The 19,520-nt window shown below is 40.4% G+C and overlaps 1 long non-coding RNA gene across 1 annotated transcript in view; it reads left to right on the top strand.

Moving 5' to 3' along the window:
• Positions 1-211: 211 nt before the first annotated feature.
• LOC127527784 (uncharacterized) overlaps positions 212-19,520 on the top strand; it is a 39,293-nt gene continuing 19,984 nt past the window's right edge. The window contains exon 1 of the long non-coding RNA XR_007934905.1: positions 212-354. This is a non-coding gene — a long non-coding RNA (uncharacterized LOC127527784). The remainder of the gene's footprint in view (positions 355-19,520) is intronic.

Below are 19,520 nucleotides of genomic sequence, written 5' to 3'. Positions count from 1 at the left end.
TTGCATTGCCCTTCAGTCTTCTCTCATATTTAATAAGTCAGCAGGCACTGTACATGTAACCCAGCCACAAGGGATGCACAATCCAGTGTGTTTCTTCATGCCGCTCCCAAGCCTGGATAAATGGGGAGAGGACATCCTGTGTAAAATTTTGCCAGATCAATAGATAGATAGATAGATAGATACTTTATTAATCCCAATGGGAAATTATGCAGACAACAATACAGATTTCCATACCGGACTGGTCGAGGACCAGGTTAACAATGGCCGCCATCAGTACTGTGATATTGGGCTACTATTGGCTGAAGGAGAAGAAGATGGGGAAGGTGTGTCCAGAAGCAAGAGGAGAGAAGGAAGGTAAGGAGAGTGGAAGTGGGGGTAGGAACTTTGAATGTTGGCAGTATGACTGGTAAATGGAGAGAGTTAACTCATATGATGGAGAGAAGGAAGGTTGATATATTGTGTGTGCAAGAGACTAAATGGAAGGGGAGTAAGGCCATGTGGATCAAAGGTGGGTTCAAATTGTCCTATCATGGTGTGGATAGGAGGAGAAATGGTGTAGGGGTTTTCTTGAAGGAACAGTATGTCAAGAGTGTTTTGGAGGTGAAAAGAGTGTGATTATGAAGCTGGAAATTGAAGGTGTGAAGGTTTGGAGATAGTGAACCAGGAAGTCTAATGGATTAGCAAGGAGGAAATAAGAACAGCTATGAAAAGGATGAAGAGGATGAAGAATGGGAAGGTTGTTGGTCCAGTTGACGTGCATGTGGAAGCATGGAGTGTTTAGGAGAGATGGCAGTGGAGGTTTTAACTAGATTCTTTAATGCACTCTTGGAAAGTGAGAAGATGTCTGAGGAGTGGAGAAGAAATGTACTACTGATTTTTATAAATAAGGGTGATGTACAGAACTGTAGTAACTACAGGGGGATAAAATTGATCAGCCACAGCATGCAGTTATGGGAAAGAATTGTGGAAGCTAAGTTAAGAAGGGAGGTGATGATTAGTGAGCAGCAGGATGGTTTCATGCTGGGAAAAAGCACCACAGATGTGAAGTTTGCTCTGAAGGTGTCGCAGGAGAAGTATAGAGAAGGCCAGAAGGAGTTACATTGCGTCTTTGTGGACTTAGAACAAGCATTTGACAGAGTGCCTAGGAGTTGTGGTATTGTATGAGGAAGTTGGGAGTGGCAGAGAAGTATGTAACAGTGGTACAGGATATGTATGAGGAAAGTGTGACGGTGGTGAGGTCTGCAGTAGGAGTGATGGAGATGTTTAAGGTGGAGGTGGGATTACATCAGGGATCGGCTCTGAGCCCTTTCTTATTTGTAATGAGGATAGACAGTTTGACATAGGAGATTACACAGGAGTCCTTGTGGAGTATAATGTTTGCGGATGACATCTGTAGCAAGAGTAGGAAGTAGGTTGAGGAGACCCTGGAGAGGTGGAGATATGCTCTGGAGAGGAGAGGAATGAAGGTCAGTAGGAACAAGACATAATACATGTGTGAGAATGATGGGGAGGTCAGATGAATGGTGAGGATGCAGGAAGTAGAGCTGGCAAAGGTGGATGAGTTTAAATCAGCATTGGTTAACATAACATTCTCAGGTGTATTTGATCCCATTCAGGGTCATTGGGACTAAGCCCTATTTGGACATCATCATGCACAATGCAATAATCAGACTTGGATAGTGTGTCTGTCCATTCCAGGGCCTAATCACTCACAAACCCACTCCAAAATCCATACAAGACCATTTGAGAGTTGTCAGCTAACTTACCAGTCCTCACAGGTGGCGCAGTGGTAGTGCTGCTGCTTTGCAGTCAGGAGACTGGGGAAGATTGTGGGTTCGCTTCCCGGTTCCTCCCTGTGTGGATAGCGCTCTGAGTACTGAGAAAAGCGCTATATAAATGTAATGAATTATTATTATTATTTGAGGATATAGCAGGAAAATTGTTCTTTGAGTATTTACAGCCTTATCTGCTGCAAACTATAAGAACAGGTCTAATGTGTATTTTTCCTATCATCTGATGTTGATTAAATTAGGTGGTGTTGTACCTGTATTCATTGTCTAATACTAATATAGTACTGTCACTAGTCTGAGAGAGACATGCAACCTAGAACACTGAATCCCTGAGTAGCTGTGCTAACATTTGCCATCTTCCATGTTATTGAGAAATGCAGCCAGAAATGAAAATCAAACAATCCATTCCTTTTTTGTAAGGAAATAAAGGAGGTTAAAACAATGCAGAAAGGATGCATTTTACTTTTAGTGTAGACTTTACTGCCAAATTAAAGTGGAAAACAGTGCAAGTGGTGTCCTGCATCATTTGGAGGAAGCAGGTGAGGCCAGTTTTGTATAAAACAGCCATACATGTGTGAACGTAGAACGTAGAGATGTCTTTCTGGAAATTAAGTAAAAGTAAAATTTGCACATGAGAAAATTATTTAAATAAAAATTTTAAAATGTCTAATATTAAGTGTACTAAATATGATAAGAACAAGTAAATGTAGGATTTCTCTCTATATAAACTATAAAATAAGAGAGCAGACAACAATAAAGATCTGGGACTTTGGATGGAAAATGGAAAAAAAGTCAACAAAGCAATCTAATACAGCCAGCACTGCACAGTATGTCTTTCTAGACACAAGTAAGTCCAAGATGAGACTGCCTTCCTTTTTTTGACATCTTTTTATGCCAGTCCAGTTCAAGTGGTCGGAAGCGGAGTTGATACTACTGTTCCTGACGTTGACATTCTTCTACCCTGAGGGTGAAAGGAAAGGTAGTAAATAATTGCCCTCAACTAGAGATGGAATTACCATTTGACAATATGAACAGTATAAAAAAGTTCTTGCAAACTTAAACAATGCAGACTACCTTTTTTGACTGTGAGTCATATTACAATCACTGAAGTATGAGTCAAGTAACTGCAATGTGAAGCAGTGACATTCACCATGAGCGCTACATTTCAAATATGTTTGGAACTGCAGTTGGCTTCAATAATGGGTGAGCAGGAGCACATTTTCTTTTTCTCTTCAGCTGAAAGTACACTTCCATGGAGAAATGAGCACTGTAAACTCACAGGTCAGCTTTCAAGTAGGTCTTCCATTTCAGTGCTCACATCCAACCTAAGCACTACAAGTTATAACTTTAAGCTGATGCCAGTACTTAGAGCAAGGATTTGTCCAGTAGACCTTTTTGTTATGGCTTTGTCTGGAAGAAGGGTTGTTGGTTAATGCACTGGTTGTGAAGTGTGCAGAACTCACCCTGTTTTTGTTAATTCAGCCAACTCCAACTATCTAAGGAAGCTTGGCTAGGATTCATGATCCAGTCCCACTCTGACAATAAAGTTTCCCTGTAGCAACAACTGCTCCTGGCTGGGATACTCTCAATGGCTCTTTGGAGCTGATTGTAGAACTCATCCTTAACTTTCCGGTTGAGAGTAGCGAGTGGGGGCATATACACTGATGAGGCTGACAGGACCATCTATTGTGTGTAGTCGCAAGAATAAAATTCTGTTTCTGCCATTCACACAATACTCTGTTATTCTCCATAGTGTGTTTGCCTGATGGCAAAAGCTAACACCATATTTCGTGGTTCCCTCTACACTCTTTCAAGTTTTTTTCACGTAGAGTGCCAGAGTCTAACAGCCAGATCTCTTGGAGTGCAGCGATGTACACATTCAGCTTCAGTAGTTCACTGTTGATTACTGCTGTCTTGTGTATTGCCTGTTTCCTGTATGTTGTCTGATAGACTAGACATCATGGTTCTGGCCTAGAGTACTGGTCTCTTTCTTTTCCTTCTGTTTTTTTTTGAGCGGACGGTACCTGTCCAATGAGAAGCAGTGGCCTCTCCCACTTTCAAAGGCAACCTCTGGCATTTTGCTCTATGCCAGTAGAACATTTCTTATAACCGTTAGATTGCTTCTCTTTGTGTTCAGCCATCGCTGTGAAGCGAACCTGGCCTCAACCAATATGAAAGACTAGCTTTAGCTCATGTAGCAGGCTTTTTCTCTCTACTCCGCTGGTGAAAGGCAAGAGCCTATATTTCTTGGTGGCAGTGCTGTTGCAGGAACAAATCTGGGTGCAGCAGATTAGGATTTCATACTCCAAATTTCTATAGGGTTTACTCATTAGCCTTTTCTTCTTTTAAAGATAACAGTAAGACAGCAGATTTTCCACCATTAGTTCCGACTTATAGCCTGCCAGGGCATGCAATATGTCTGTTCTTGAATGCCCAAACCCATTGGGCACAAAATAAAAAGAAAGTAAACTGATATTGTGGAAATAATTAGGTGCCAGAATAATTTTAAATATTTTCATGTTCCTCTCTTCTTCTCTTTGTGTCTCTCTCTCAAAATTAGTAGCGTAAGGATCGGACTATGAAGTATACAGCGATCCCTCGCTATATCGCGCTTCGCCTTTCGCGGCTTCACTCTATTGCGGATTTCATATGCAAGCATATTTAAATATATATCGCGGATTTTATATGTAAGCATATTTAAATATATATCGCGGATTTTTTGCTGGTTCGCGGATTTCTGAGGACAATGGGTCTTTTAATTTCTGGTACATGCTTCCTCAGTTGGTTTGCCAAGTTGATTTCATACAAGGGACGCTATTGGCAGATGGCTGAGAAGCTACCCAGTTTACTTTTCTCTCTCTCTTGCGCTGACTTTCTCTGATCCTGACGTAGGGGGTGTGAGCAGGGGGGCTGTTCGCACACCTAGACGATACGGACGCTCGTCTAAAAATGCTGAAAGATTATCTTCACATTGGCTACCTTCTGTGCAGCTGCTTCATGAAGCGACATGCTGCACGGTGCTTCGCATACTTTAAAAGCTCAAAGGGCACGTATTGATTTTTGACTTTGTTTTTCTCTGTCTCTCTCTCTGTCTCTCTCTCCCTGCTCCTGACAGAGGGGGTGTGACCTTCAACAGCTTTGTACCGGCGGTGCTTCGCATACTTAAAAGCCAAACAGCCCTATTGATTTGTTTGCTTTCCTCTCTCTCCTGACGCACACTCCTTTGAAGAGGAAGATATGTTTACATTCTTTTAATTGTGAGACAGAACTGTCATCTCTGTCTTGTCATGGAGCACAGTTTAAACTTTTGAAAAAGAGACAAATGTTTGTTTGCAGTGTTTGAATAACGTTCCTGTCTCTCTACAACCTCCTGTGTTTCTGCGCAAATCTGTGACCCAAGAATGACAATATAAAAATAACCATATAAACATATGGTTTCTACTTCGCGGATTTTCTTATTTCGCAGGTGGCTCTGGAACGCAACCCCCGCGATGGAGGAGGGATTACTGTAATTCCACACTTTGCCATTGCATACCCCTTACCTCTCTGTGTATATCACTACAATCTCTGATGCTGTTTCTGTTTTTGAAGCCACTTACTGCTCTTGTGTAGTGCCTTGGAAATTTAGTCAATTCCCAACCTTTGATATTACAGTATATGCTAGATTTTTTTGTGATTTCTGTGGTTCCCTCATAACTCCATTGTGGGCTGTACAATGGTTCATACTCAGGGGCCCCACCTTCCTGGGTCTGTCCCAGAATATGGCAGTGTCTAAACTTTACTTATAAAGGTTGCATGTTAGTTTTATATTTCTGCAATGATCTCTACTCTGGCTCAAGTGTGTTTTTAGTGTATTTCATCTTTTTGTTCTTTTTGATATATTATTTTGCAAATTAGGGTATTAATTCTCCTTTTGATTACATTCTTTTTTATGTTTAATTAATGTAATATGCTGTTAACTGATTATTCTACAGTTATGTATTATGTTATATGTATTAGTTTTCTTTGTTTTCTGCCCAGTCCCCTTTATATAGAGCCTAGGAGGCTGGGGACACCTAATGATGCAGCTTTGTATATGAAGAGACTACAGTTAATATTGCAACCATGTTATATATCTGGTTGAAATTATGTGTTTTATGTTTTATCATTGTTCTTGTTTGATTTAAATTAATACATTTAATGTATCTATGTTATTTTTGTTGCTTTCAAATGTGATTTTTATAATTGCGTACTTTTCCTTTAAATGTACAGTAATCCCTCACCTATCGCGGGGTTTACGTTCCAGAGCCCCCTCAACCCCCCCCGCGATAGGTGAAAATCCGCGAAGTAGCGACCTATATTTATTTTATTATTTATACATATTTTAGGGCTTTATAAACCCTTCCCACACTCTTATAAACCTTTCTCACTTTCTTGTTATCCTTTCCCACGCTCTTATAAACACTTCCTATGCTCTTAAACACTTTCTACATTCTTAAACACCTCAGACCAACACTGCACACTGCACGCAGCGATCAGACGTCAATGTGTCTGCACTCGCTTTGTGAAGGGGGGCAGCTAAACTCACGCTGAGCAGAAATGGACTTTGTGCTGCTTCTGCCAAAATGCCTGCTTGTCGCTCTGCACGTTCGGAAGGAGGAGCGTGTGTGTGTGTGTGTGTGTGTGAGAGCTGAACGCACCTTCGCTCAAACCCCCCCTCCCCGGAAGCACAGTACGCTCCTGCCACTTCGCATTGTCAAGGGGGTGGGGAGCTGAATGAACGCTAAGGAGTAGTGATGGGAACTCCGGCTCTTTTCAAAGCTTCAGCTCTTTTGGATCGGCTCCCTTTAAAGAGCCGGCTCTTACGGCTCCCGAATGGCTCTTCCTTTAGTATCACTTGGATGCTTATATTTTAGCCTAATTAAGCAATTATGAATGGTTTGTGTATAGCCTAAGCAATTTCTTATTCATTGTTTTCAGACATTACGTATTTTATGCATTTTTTCATTACAATAAATACACAGTTACTATTGTTTAACATTTTAATAAAAGCTTTAAATGAACAACTTAACACAAAACCACAGCAAACACAACAAACAAATTAAATAAAGGCCAAACTCAACAACAACACCACACTATGACTCTTTGAATAAAAGTTTTTAGGCCAGGTTGGCATTCAGAAATGCCAGATGCCACAGCTTAGATGGGCTGATGCGATTTCTCCTCTCCGTGATTATTTGTCCTGTTTTTGAGAAGACTCTTTCTGAGGGGACCGATGTAGCGACAATGCAAATTATTCCTACCATTGCCTTAACCAGGCGTGGGTAGACTGCAGCCTTGGCCTCCCACCAGCTCAATGGGTCTTCAGCTCTTTGGATGAGGGGCTCCTCAAGGTAGGACCTCAACTCCAGCATAGCATCAGCTGTGGGATTTCTCCTTGCAGTGTCTCCTGTTGCTCTTTCATCAAAGAGCCTCCACACAGCAGAAGCTTGTGGTTCCTGTGAACACGGCCCTACTCCAATTTCTTCCTCTTGGCCCTCTGATGGAGGAGCAGACAGGCTGCTGGGGTTGCATCTTGCAGCTGCTGCACTTATTCTTTGAAATGCCTCATCCACAGCTCTTTTGTTATTAAATGCTACTTTTTTTCCAGAGCAGTGGTTTCTGAAAGCACAGTGTTGTACTCCATCCTCAGATATATAGTTATGGAATAATTGTTTGGGACAAAGTTTTTCTGCTAGGGAGAACATACATGGGGGTTAAGGCCTGTACAAAAGTTGTAAATCCTCTGTCCTCCACAATGGAAAATGGTTAAAAGTCGCTAGCTATCATTTTAGCCAGCTCCTCATCTACAGTTATTTGTTTGTTTGGCATCATTTGTTTTGGAATAAATGTGCTTATTTTGGTTTGAACTGAAGACCGTGTTATACCTGCAGTTTTTGGTAAGACAGTGGATGCTGCAGCAGAAGTACTTGGCTCTTTTCCAGGGTCAGTGGATGGCAGGAGAGAGGGCACGCTCTCCTCCAGTTGCATGGATGGGTGGGTGGTTCTTATATGTATGTGCAGGTTTGTTGTTGACCCTGCTCTAACGGATATTTTCATATTACAAATTCTGCACTTAGCTTTGCAGTCTCCATTATCACTGAAATGCAGCCAGATGCTGCTTTTTTTTCGGCTTTCACTCAATTCTTCACTCTTCTTTTTTTCTTCACGATGCACTTGCATTTAAATCTGGCTCCTCGTCTGTCGCAGCGACAGGTACACAGACCGTACATGGCCTGTACCAACACTCGCTGTCTTCGGAGCGTCTGCCCCCCTTTCTTCTTTCACATAATGGTACGATCCTAGTCCGATGTGTCGTTCGTGAACGCGCCGGCATTATGAGCCAGTGTTCTGTGTGTCCATATAAATAAAGTCCCGCCCCTGCCGAATGGATTTTCAGCAGAGCTGAGCAGGAGCCGCTGAAGCTTCGGCTCTGCTCGACGGGCATCGGCTCCTCTCGTTCGCTTCAAAGCATCGGCTCTTAGAGCCGGCTCGTTCGCGAACGACGCATCACTACTAAGGAGAAGTGGACTTTGTGCTGGCTTTGTGCTGCTTGTCGCTCTGCATGTCAATAATTTTAAGCCTGTACATCACCAATTTTCCTGTCTCACTGTCTTGTCTTGCGTGAAGTTAAAATGTTTTATAATAGTGAGATGTTACTCATATCCTTAGCCCGTCATCCACATATCATATGTGTTAACAAAGTGTGTTTTATAAGTTTACATGTGTTTAAAGCATGTGGGATGGGTATTTTAAGGCTTAAACTATAAAAATGTTTATTTATATGGTCTTTCTATATCGCGGATTTTCTCCTGTTGCTGATGGGTCTGGAACATAACTTCCACGATAGGCGGGCAATCACTTGTATTTAAAAACCCGCGAAGTCGTGAATCCGCGAAAAGTGAGCCGCGAAGTAGCGAGGGATTACTGTAGTTCTGTTCCATGTTATTTGTGAGTGGAGCCCTAATAACTGAGACCACTCCAACATTACCACTTCTGAGAATTCTCTCAAGCTGTTTAAACTGGCTAAGAACATTCAGCTGTGGGAACCATTTGTCATTTAAACATTACTGTCTTTGGTGTTGGATTTTCTGTTTTTTTTGTACTTTTTTTAATTACAGTGGAACCTCGGTTTGCGAGCATAATTCTTTCCGGAAACGTGCTCGCAGTCCAAAGCACTCGTGTATCAGAGTGAATTTCCCCATAAGAAATAATGGAAACTCAGATGATTCGTTCCACAACCCAAAACTATTCATATAAAAATGATTAATACAAAATATAAAGTAAAAATACATAAAACAAATTAACTTGCACTTTACCTTTGAAAAGAATCATGGCTGGTGTGAGTGAGTTTCTTTTGGGATTCCACCCAACGGGACGACACGCGGAAGAGCGTCCCAAAGCAATCGCAGTCTCCCAGTGCTGTAGCAGTTCGCCATAAAATTGAATCCGAAAAGATCACGGTCATGCTATCAGCGCCTGCCGTTGATGGGTGATACAAGGAAAATTATAACTGCAGGGCACAGTATTACTTGGCCACTAACCTAGCCCAAACCCTGACAGACTGCTGTGTCTGTGTATAGGAGAGTAGCAGATCCTGCTACAATAAATAACCCCACTGTTGCTGTTTCAAGCTGAATAAAGCTGGTGTTGCTAAAGTACTGAGACTCAGCTTCGTGTTTTGGGGTGCAAGACGGGGACTCGCACGTCACAGCACACACGCACACGCACACACACACACACACACAGTCACAATGCTGTAGTAAACAGTATACGCTCGTACGGATGTTGACTATATGAGTGAGGCACGCCGACTCAGACAGAGAATAGGAGACGATTGCCCACAATCCCGCAGCGAGAGAGAGAGAGAGAAGAACCATCAGCTCAGTTGTGATCACATGACGCTCAGCAGACAAAGAATTTACATACTACTCGTATTGCAAGACCTCGCTCGTTTATCAAGTCAAAATTTATTAAAAATTTTAGCTCGTCTTGCAAAACACTCATAAACCAAGTTACTCGCAAACCCAGGTTCCACTGTATTTTTTTCTTCGTATTAAGGATTTCGATTACTAGACTGTGATTTGGAATTTGTTTTCCGTTGATTGCCTTTAGGCAACTCCTTTGCATTTCTTTTCTGCTCTTTTGAACTTTTCTTTATATTTTTATATTTTTTGCAAACAAAACCTTAATTGTTAAAGATTCTTTGTTTGCTCTTTAAATACAAGTTGAGGGTTATTCTTCCTTTTGTGTGGTTTTTGCTTTACTTTCAAACAATTACAGTTGTTTTTGCCAACTCCTCATTTTGGGCCTGCTTCAGCAGCAGGCAGCACATGCTTTGAGGACTGGCTGAAGTCGGTGTTGCCTGTGCTGGTTAGACCACGTAGGTTTCTAACCAGCTTCCTATGTTGTTTTTGAGGCCCTGCCCATTTTGCCTTGGAGGAAACACCATTTCATAACAGACTGATTGCTGGCTTTTGTTTTTGCATTTATTTTGTATTTAATTTCCTGGGGCCTTATGCATAACGGAGTGCATAGAATTCACACTAAAACATGGCATATGGACAAAAGTCGAAATTTGCATACATAGAAAAAACATTCAGATGCACAAAACCATGCATAAGCCAACTTCCACTCACTTCCACTACATAAATCCCGGTCTGCATGAAATGTAACACTCGTGCACGTGCCTACCGCCCCTCCTAGACTCCTCCCAGAATTATGCCTCTTTGAATATGCAAATCAATATAAATAGCCCCTTATGTTTTGCGTTCTGTGAAAAGATAATGGCAAAAGCACGGAGAAAAAAGAAGAATTTCAGCTAATGCCAAGTGGAGGTAATGAAAAATTTACTATTTGTGAATTTAAGCAGTTGCCAAATACCAAAGTCGCCGTGAAAAGGCGAGTCGTAGCCCACCGTCTGAGTGTCAAATGAAAGATTATTAGGGTACAGAGAAAAGAAAAAAATATAGGGACACAGTGGAAAAAAAGCTCGAAATGTCAACTTTAATCTTGAAATTTCCATTTTAATCACGTAGTTTATTTTGTCATTAAACTTCATCTTAAAATCTTTTGATTTACTAGTTTCTCAAATCCCATCATAACTAAAGTAGCACGTTAAATGCTATTCTATGTGTTCTTCTACAGTATGTGCTCTATGTGTGTGAATCATTACTTGCTTCTTAAACGGACTTTCTCACCGACAGGACACAGAATACATTACATTCATGATATTACAGCTGTCTGAACAATTTAAATACTAAGATGTATGCTTGATATAATTTTCATGATGAAATGAATTAAACCATGTATTAAACATGGAAAAATGGTAGCACAGTGATAGTGACGTGCTGGCGCCCTGTCCAGAGAATGTTCCTGCCTCCCTCAAGATGCTTGCTGTGCCGTGCGCGACCCTCAATGAAATAATTTATTGCAGCAGTACTGTCTCTTTCAAACGTACTAACCTCCAATTCCTGTCCTTCCTTTTCTTTCTCCAAGTAACCAATCGCCACACAGTCAGCTCTTTAATAAAAGTCAAGCCATCTATATGCTTAGAATGCCGATTCTTCAAAACCTTTAAGGAACATTGAAATATCTTCATAGTACATGTTTAACTATTCCATCCATCTATTCACCCAGGGTCACATCAGCCCCAGCAAGAATAGAGTGCAAGGCAGGAACAATTCCTGAACGGGGCGCCAGCTCATCGCTAGCACGGTCCACTGTGCCCAGACGTTTAAGTAATAACAGTATACATTATTTAAATTAAGTTAAAAATGTATCTGTATAATGTAATATACATACTTTACTGTATTTCATCTTAAAAATTAATTTAAGAGCTCCAAGAAGATAGCACCTGGAACTCATTGGTTAAAGAAAACAAAGTTCCTGTGGTGGGAGAAAGCCTTACAGTTTATGGTGATACGAAAATAAGGGGGCATTATCAAGATGCCGAGCTGATGGGCCATTAGTGAGAACAAAATGATTTGAAGCACTTGGTGGATACAGTACTGAAAAAATATGAAGTGGTTCTAGTACTAATCTACTTACATATATAATTTTATTTTATCCTATGTAGAAACTTCAGTAATTTTTAATTATATTTTAAGCTTTGAAATATTTTCTATTTAAACAAATAAAATAACTTTAGATGAAACTGTAACTTGACTGCTGAGTTAAGAATTGTGGATAGCCGAGTGAGGTAGCATATGTGATGGTAATGAAATAGAACATAATGAACAAAAGCTCATCAAGGAAAAGTGAAAGAAGTCATCACATTTAACACATACTATATGCCTCACACATTAGCCATCAACATCAGTGACACACAATGTGGCATAATTGTGCAAAGGCAAAGAACAAAGAAATGTGATGAACACCAACAGCAAGAGATGCAGGCTACACAGACTCAAACAGGGTATGTGAGAGTTTGAAGATGCTAAAAGAGTTCTCACTACACAACCACTGGCTTCTTCTAAAGAAGCACTTTAACAGAACACTGAGACTTTTTTGTCTTTACTTAATATATAAATTGCATGTGTCAAATATTCTGAAATTAAAAATATTTTTTTGTGTTCAGCTATAGTTAAGTTAGTATTTCATTATTGCTAGAAATATGTGTGTTGGTAGTGGTATTTTATTTAATTTTAATTAGTGGCTGTTGGTCATGTAATGCAACTTACTAGTCACTATAGTAAAATGTCTCTCCTATTTTTTTTAGAAAGTGGAGCCCAGTGCAGATGAGTGACTCACCCAGTGCCACACATTGAATCTGTAATGGGAATCACCCAGCAGCTTGTTGATGTAATAACAAATAAACAATTTAAACACGCGGTAACTGTTGTGGCCACTAGTCTTCCAAAATGTATGTATGACATGCTCACACAAATACTCACTTACACAAGGCCAATTCAGATTCACAAATCTCCCAAAGAACATAGATTTAGGATATGGAATAACACTTGAAAAAAAAGAAAGCCAACAGGGGCATAAATAAAACATGCAGACAATAACTCTGTAGCACTGCCTCATACTTTTTAATTAATTTGCCTTCAGAGTTCATTTTTGTCAATGCACTGTATGAAAAGAAAGAGGTGTGTTGGGGTTCAAGCCAGGAGACCCCATTTAATTGACACACTATTTTTGTCAAATAACAGAATAATCTTTTATGCTTTGGTGCCCTCTAGCATTAAATGTATGTTATCATGCTGCAAAAACTCAGTTCTCTCTCTGCCTTGTTTTCTGCCCAAATGACACCAGATCCATGGTCTTGTGGGGTTGTAATCTTCCTGGACCAAGGTAGTGGAGTCGACAGCAGGGTGGAAATAACAACAGCTTTTCTCCATTCTACAAAGAGAAATGAAAAGTGAGTACATAAACATTGTTGTGTGTGCAAAGGGGACATTTTAAGGGCTTTGATGTTGGTTGTTCTCTGCTAATCCAGGGATTGGCACTGTGTGATAATGGTCTCTCTTTTCCTTCTTTAGCAAACAAGAAGATTGACAGCTCTCCTTCTCCAACGTCACTTCTGGTCCCTTCTACCTGGACCTGCCTCTTTCTCCCCATTTGCCATATAACTGCAGTTATCTTGGGCAGTCCACTAAATGAGACTAATGTCTAAAGAAGATTTGCTTTGCATTTTACATACATTTTCTTTGAATTTTCAGCTTTTTGGTTATATTGGGTGGCCTAAGGGTGCCCCAATGCCCTAACACTTTCTGTAATGTTCTTACAGTGGTGTAGTCAGCAGGATTCTTGGCTGTCCTGTTGGCAGGGACCTGCAAATTAAACATTTTTTCTGAGTATGAAAAACCCCAACATGACCAGGCACTACATTGTGACAACAGTATGACAACATTCAAAATGCTCCACAAGCACCTGGGTATACCTTAAAACAGACCTCCAAAAAGACTAGCCATACCTAGATGTGTAACTACACCTTAAATGAGCATATCTAAAAATTTGGGATTGTGCCTGTAGCTGCGTTTTCCCAAAGTTTCCAAAATTCAGCAGCTCCAACTTAAAAAATGGGATTCAACAAAAGCCTGACGCGCAGAAATGATTCCACAGACAAAATATCTTCGTTTTTATAAGTTTAGTTAAGTTTGAAAGTAAAACAGTTCACACAAAAAAGAAAATTAAAAATAGCAAAAAGGAAAAATTATAATAAGAAAAAATTTAGTTCTAAGCTTAATCTTGTTACATCTTAAATCGTTACTAGTCACTTATAATTTCTGAACCATTTCAAAGCGGTCAGAAAACTGTATGCTTATCCCATTTCTAACTTGAAAATGGGTCTTTCAAGTCCCTGATTACTGGGACATGTTCTAAACACAACTAAACCTAATATCACACTGTTTCTCAATTATAGCAAGAAGATTCTATCTCTTACTAACTTATAGGGAGAAAAAAGACTTTACCATTGTCTATGACTATAGAAGAAATTATATTCTATTCAAATAAAGCAAACATTAATATGAGTTTAACTCAAAACTTTAAGTTTCTAAAATTGGCTCTTACATTTCTGGCCCCTAATTGGCTATGCAGGAGCAGAGACAATTACTATACTTTACTTCAATATGAGCCAGTTAACTTTATATTAACTATTGTTTTCAAATCACTAGCAATTACACTGCAAACAAACATTTTAAAAATTTCATATTTCAAACATTGGCTGTTTCTTGAAGCAGGCACAGTTTGTTCATGGGTCTGTCCAGTGTGCTGGTTTTGGTCTGCACACAAACTCTTCTGACTGCACCTTTGGCATCTGGCATTGTCTTGATGACTTGACCCATTACCCAGGAATTGCGAGGTGTAGCTTTATCTACAATTAAAACAACATCCCCTGGTTCAAAATTTCTTCTTGGTGCAAGACATTTTTGATGTTCTTGAAGTATTGGCAAATACTCTTTAGTCCATCTTTTCCAAAACAAATCAGTCATGTATTGAATTTGTTTCCAGCGTCTTCTTGGGTATGGTTCATTTTCTGAAACGAGTTCTGGTGGTAATTTAGGTTTTGTCTTCAGTAACAACAAGTGATTGGGTGTGAGTGGTTCCAAATCGTTTGGGTCAAGTTTATAGATTTCCATCCATCCATTATCCAACCCGCTGAATCCGAACACAGGGTCACGGGGGTCTGCTGGAGCCAATCCCAGCCAACACAGGGCACAAGGCAGGAAACAATCCTGGGCAGGGCGCCAACCCACCGCAGGACACACACAAACACACCAAGCACACACTAGGGCCAATTTAGAATCGCCAATCCACCTAACCTGCATGTCTTTGGATAGAAACCGGAGCGCCCGGAGGAAACCCACGCAGACACGGGGAGAACATGCAAACTCCACGCAGGGAGGACCCGGGAATCGAACCCAGGTCCCCAGGTCTCCCAACTGCGAGGCAGCAGCGCTACCCACTGCGCCACCGTGCCACCCAGTTTATAGATTTGACTGTTCTTTTTAACACAAGTCTTTTTCTTTAAAGCCTTTAATTCTTCTGGTAATTCTTGCTGTTGACTGAGGCGGATAAGCTCTGTTTTGGCTTTAACTAAATCGTCTAGAGAAATTGGATTTGATTTTAAAGTCAGTTTATTCTTTTTCATGTGCTTTGCAATGAGTGATTTTTGTTCTTCTGGATTACTTTTAGTCTGACTGACTTCTAGTTGGAATGTTTTTCTTTTATTTCTTAAGTTCAGCATTAAGTCTTTAAACTTGAGGATCCAAGCCATTGCTTTCTTCAAGCGATGCCATTCTGAAAAATAGGTGATTAGTTTGTTGATGGGCTCGGTTGCTTCCTCTATTTTTGTCATGTTAACTGCACAAGTTTTAACTTCTGGATCATCTTCAGTGAGTGAATCGTTTGGTTGATCTGGTCTTTTTGGCCACTCCCGTTCGGGCTTCAATAAGAAACTTGGACCTTGCGACCATGTGGTGCTTTTGAGAAAGTTTTCTATGCTTAGCCCTCTGGATGCTTGATCAGCCGGTTTTAGGGCAGATGTGACATACCTCCACTGTGAAGGCTGTGAATGATCTCTGATCACGGAGATTCTGTTGGCAACAAAGGTATTGAACCGAGTGCTTTCATTTGAAATGTATTTTAGCACCGTGGTGCTGTCAGTCCAAAATGTAGATTCTTCTAAGGGCATTTGAAGCTCACCTTTAAGCATTTTGTCCATTTGAACTGCCACAACGGCTGCAGTCAGCTCCAATCTTGGAATCGTGACCTGCTTCAATGGTGCAACTCTTGACTTGCCCATCAGGAATTAACAATGCTTTTTGCCCTCTTCATTGGTTAAGACAAGGTAAGTGACAGTGCCATATCCATCTTCACTAGCATCTGCCAAATGGTGCATTTGTGCTGTCTTTATGGTTCCAAACCCGGTAGGTTTGAAGCATCTGTTCACTTTATAGTCTGTAAGTAACTGCAAATCATCCATCCATTTTTTCCATTTCTGAATGTGTTTGACTTCTACTTCTTCATCCCACCCAAATTTCTATTTGCATAAGTCTCTTAGAATAAGTTTTGCTGGCAGTAGGGCTGGTGCTAGAAAACCAAGTGGATCATAAACTGAGCTAACAGACAGAATACCACGCCTTGTAGCGGGCTTGTTTTGTAACTTAATCTGAAATTTGAAACTGTCCGTTTGTGTGCACCACTGGACACCCAGGGCACGCTCTGTGGGAAGGAGACTGTGGCTCAAGTCTAAGTCCTTTTGTTCATGAGCTCTGTCTTCTTCTGGTATAGACAATAAAACTTCTCTGTTGTTACTCACCCACTTAGTCAAGTGAAAACCCCCTTTGAGGCATAGAGCTTGGAGGTCCTTTGCCAGCTTTATAGCTTGTTCTTCTGTTGTCACTGACCTTAAGCAGTCATCCACGTAGAAGTTATTGAGAACGGTGTTAACAGCTTCCTCAGGAAATGTATCTCTGGAGTCTTCGGCTGTTCAGACTTGCAGATTCTGAGGCTATGCGCATGAACTTGATGTCCTCCTGTGACATCTCCTCCTTTTCTTCACAGCTGCGTTCTGGAAAATCTGTGTTATACTGTTGCAGCAACATATCCTCAATCTCTGTTATTGACACACGATTAATTGAATGTTTGGGCATCTTACCACTTTGTTTTGTGAGGTCGTCTATCTCTTTGTATGGTCCGCCGTCCACCCATCCAAGTGCAATCTTCGTAGCATAGGGTCCACCTCCTTGACTAGGTATGAATCGTGACTGCTCGAGGATTTCTGGATAGTTCATTCCTATTAAAAGATCAACTTCAGAGTCAATACAAGTTAGACGTACCTCTTTAAGATATGCCCACTTATCGATATCTTCTTGTAGTGGAATATTTTCTCTGTCCAATGGAATGGAGACCTTTGTAAAGACCTTTGGCAAATTAATATATTCATCATCATTGAGAACACAGACTTGTAAATCTGATAAGACAGAACTTTGTGTTAGCACTTTTGAATCATCATCATAGTTATTCATAGTTTTGAGAAATACTTCTCCCTTGAAGATTTAATTGTTTCTGGAGCCTTTCAGTGCAAATTGTTACTGTACTGCCTTGGTCTATAAAGGCATATGTTTCTACATACCTTTCGCCTTTCTTAGATTTTACCTTAACAGGAACTACTTATAGCGCACACTCTTCTCCGGCCCCAGTAAAGGCACAAGTTCCAGTCTCTGTTTCCTTTTCAGTAGATGTTACCACATTGGCTGCAGCTTTAGATGTTGCTGCACTGTCTTTTTTGATGTGCAGGATGTCTGGGGGCTGAAAAGAACATGTCTGACATTTCATTCTTTCTTTACAGTTCTTACCAAGGTGCCCCTGTTTGAGACAGCGAAAACATAAACCTTTAGATTTCAAAAAGTCAATTCTTTCTTTATGTGGCAGTTCTTTGATTTTACTACATTCAGCAAGAGTATGCTGGCCATTGCAGAATACACAAGGCTTTTTAAATGCACATATATCATTAGCAGACTTTTTGACAGAGATTTCTTGAGTTCCCTTTTCGGCAGTATCAGTTATACTTGTAGTGTAAGTACTTCCTGATCTCTGACCATACTTATGAGGAGACGACCTAACATTGTCAGTCTTTTCCTTTTTCTCTTTGCTGCCGTAAATATGATGCATAAATATCTTAGCCTGTTTATGTAAAAAGATAGTTAAGTCGCAAATTTCTATCTCTCTTTTTTCTTCTTCTTCAATTTCATAAGCTATATCCCCCCACTTATTTTGTAGAGAATATGGGAGCTTTGAAAGTATAGTACGGATATTTAAATTGCTATTAAATGCTGCTCGATTTTTAGCTTTAGTCATGGAGTCCATACAGTTATTGAGAAAGGTTGCATAGTCTCTCAAGGCCTCCCCATCTTTTTGTTTCATTTGAGGCCACTTCAATGCTTTACTTATGTGTGCGTCTACTACAAACGCTTGGTTGCCATAGTAACTTTCAAGTTGTTCTCTAGCCTTTTTATAACCTTCATCTGGTGGCAATAGTGTACAACCATTAATCATTTCTTGAGCTGATCCTCTAGTATATTGAATCAAATAATCTAATTTATCTTGTGGGTCTGTTAGTACATTACCTATAGCGTGATTGAAGGCTCTGATAAATTTCGTGTAAGTCATTGGGTCACCTGAAAATAAAGGGACCTGTCTGTGTGGTACTTCAACACGCTGAACTGGAGCTGGTGGAGTAGTAGTTGTGTTTTGTTGTTAGCGATTTGGCCATTTCAATGACTGCTTTCTGATATTCAGCTTGATTCTGTCGTTCCTGCCTTTCCGACTTGAGTTCATACAACCTTCGTAGGATTCTATCAAGTGTCGATTGTTCAACCAAAACTGCCGTAGAAGGTGATGACGCTGCTGCAGCGCTTTTCTGGGTTAAAGAGTCATATTTAATATCTAAAGCGCGCTTTAATTGCAAAGTAGCCTTTCGCTCCTTTGACTTTGAGCGTTTCCGTTCTTGCAATTGCATATCTTCGAACTGGTTAACTAGCTGCTCGTCGGATTTATGTGATAACAGTCTATTTGCATCTTTCAGCCATAGCTTTGTAACAGTAATAAATTCGTTCCAATTCTTAGAGTTTTCAGCGAATGTCGTTTTCTGTTTCTTAATCGCGCCTTCTTTGCTCAGCATTGATATTAGCCTTTGATTCAACTCTTCTATCTGTGTGTCTCGTAAAAATTTTCAAGTCTTTCAGCTACTTCTGAATGATTTTCTGGAGTATCTTTAAGACTTTCTATTTCAGCTATAAGCACAGAAAGTTTATCTTTCCTCTGACTTATGTGACCTTTAAGGTCTCCGATTACATTTTCTGGCTTCGAGTCTGTACTCAATTCACTACTGATTTCACTGGAATTATGCTTAGACATTGATTGCCATGACAGCAGCTCAAATGAATGACAGCTGGTTCACTTCTCAGCAACAAACGTCACAATCGGTACGTTCCAACAAAGCAGTTACTTTCTTATAGAGAGGCTTCAAAACTCAGGCAAAAGCAAAAGCGATCATCCACAAAGTCTTTTACAATATCACAGTCTCTTAAAATCTTCTCAAGTTCAGGTGCGGCGACCTTGCTTTCATTACGATAGCGCAGAGATAGAAGATAACAGCACAGTACCTCAGGGTGATTCAGTTCTTTTTCTTTCGTTGACAAGCTCAGGAGAAGAAGCGTCCTCTATCCTCGGATGGTAGATTCCAGTTCAAGTTCGGGG

The sequence above is a fragment of the Erpetoichthys calabaricus genome, chromosome 5, assembly GCF_900747795.2.
Source record: "Erpetoichthys calabaricus chromosome 5, fErpCal1.3, whole genome shotgun sequence".
NCBI classification, from domain to species: Eukaryota; Metazoa; Chordata; class Cladistia; order Polypteriformes; family Polypteridae; genus Erpetoichthys; species Erpetoichthys calabaricus.
The sequence above is the reverse complement of the archived record's forward strand: the minus strand, read 5'-3'. Positions and strand labels throughout refer to the sequence as shown.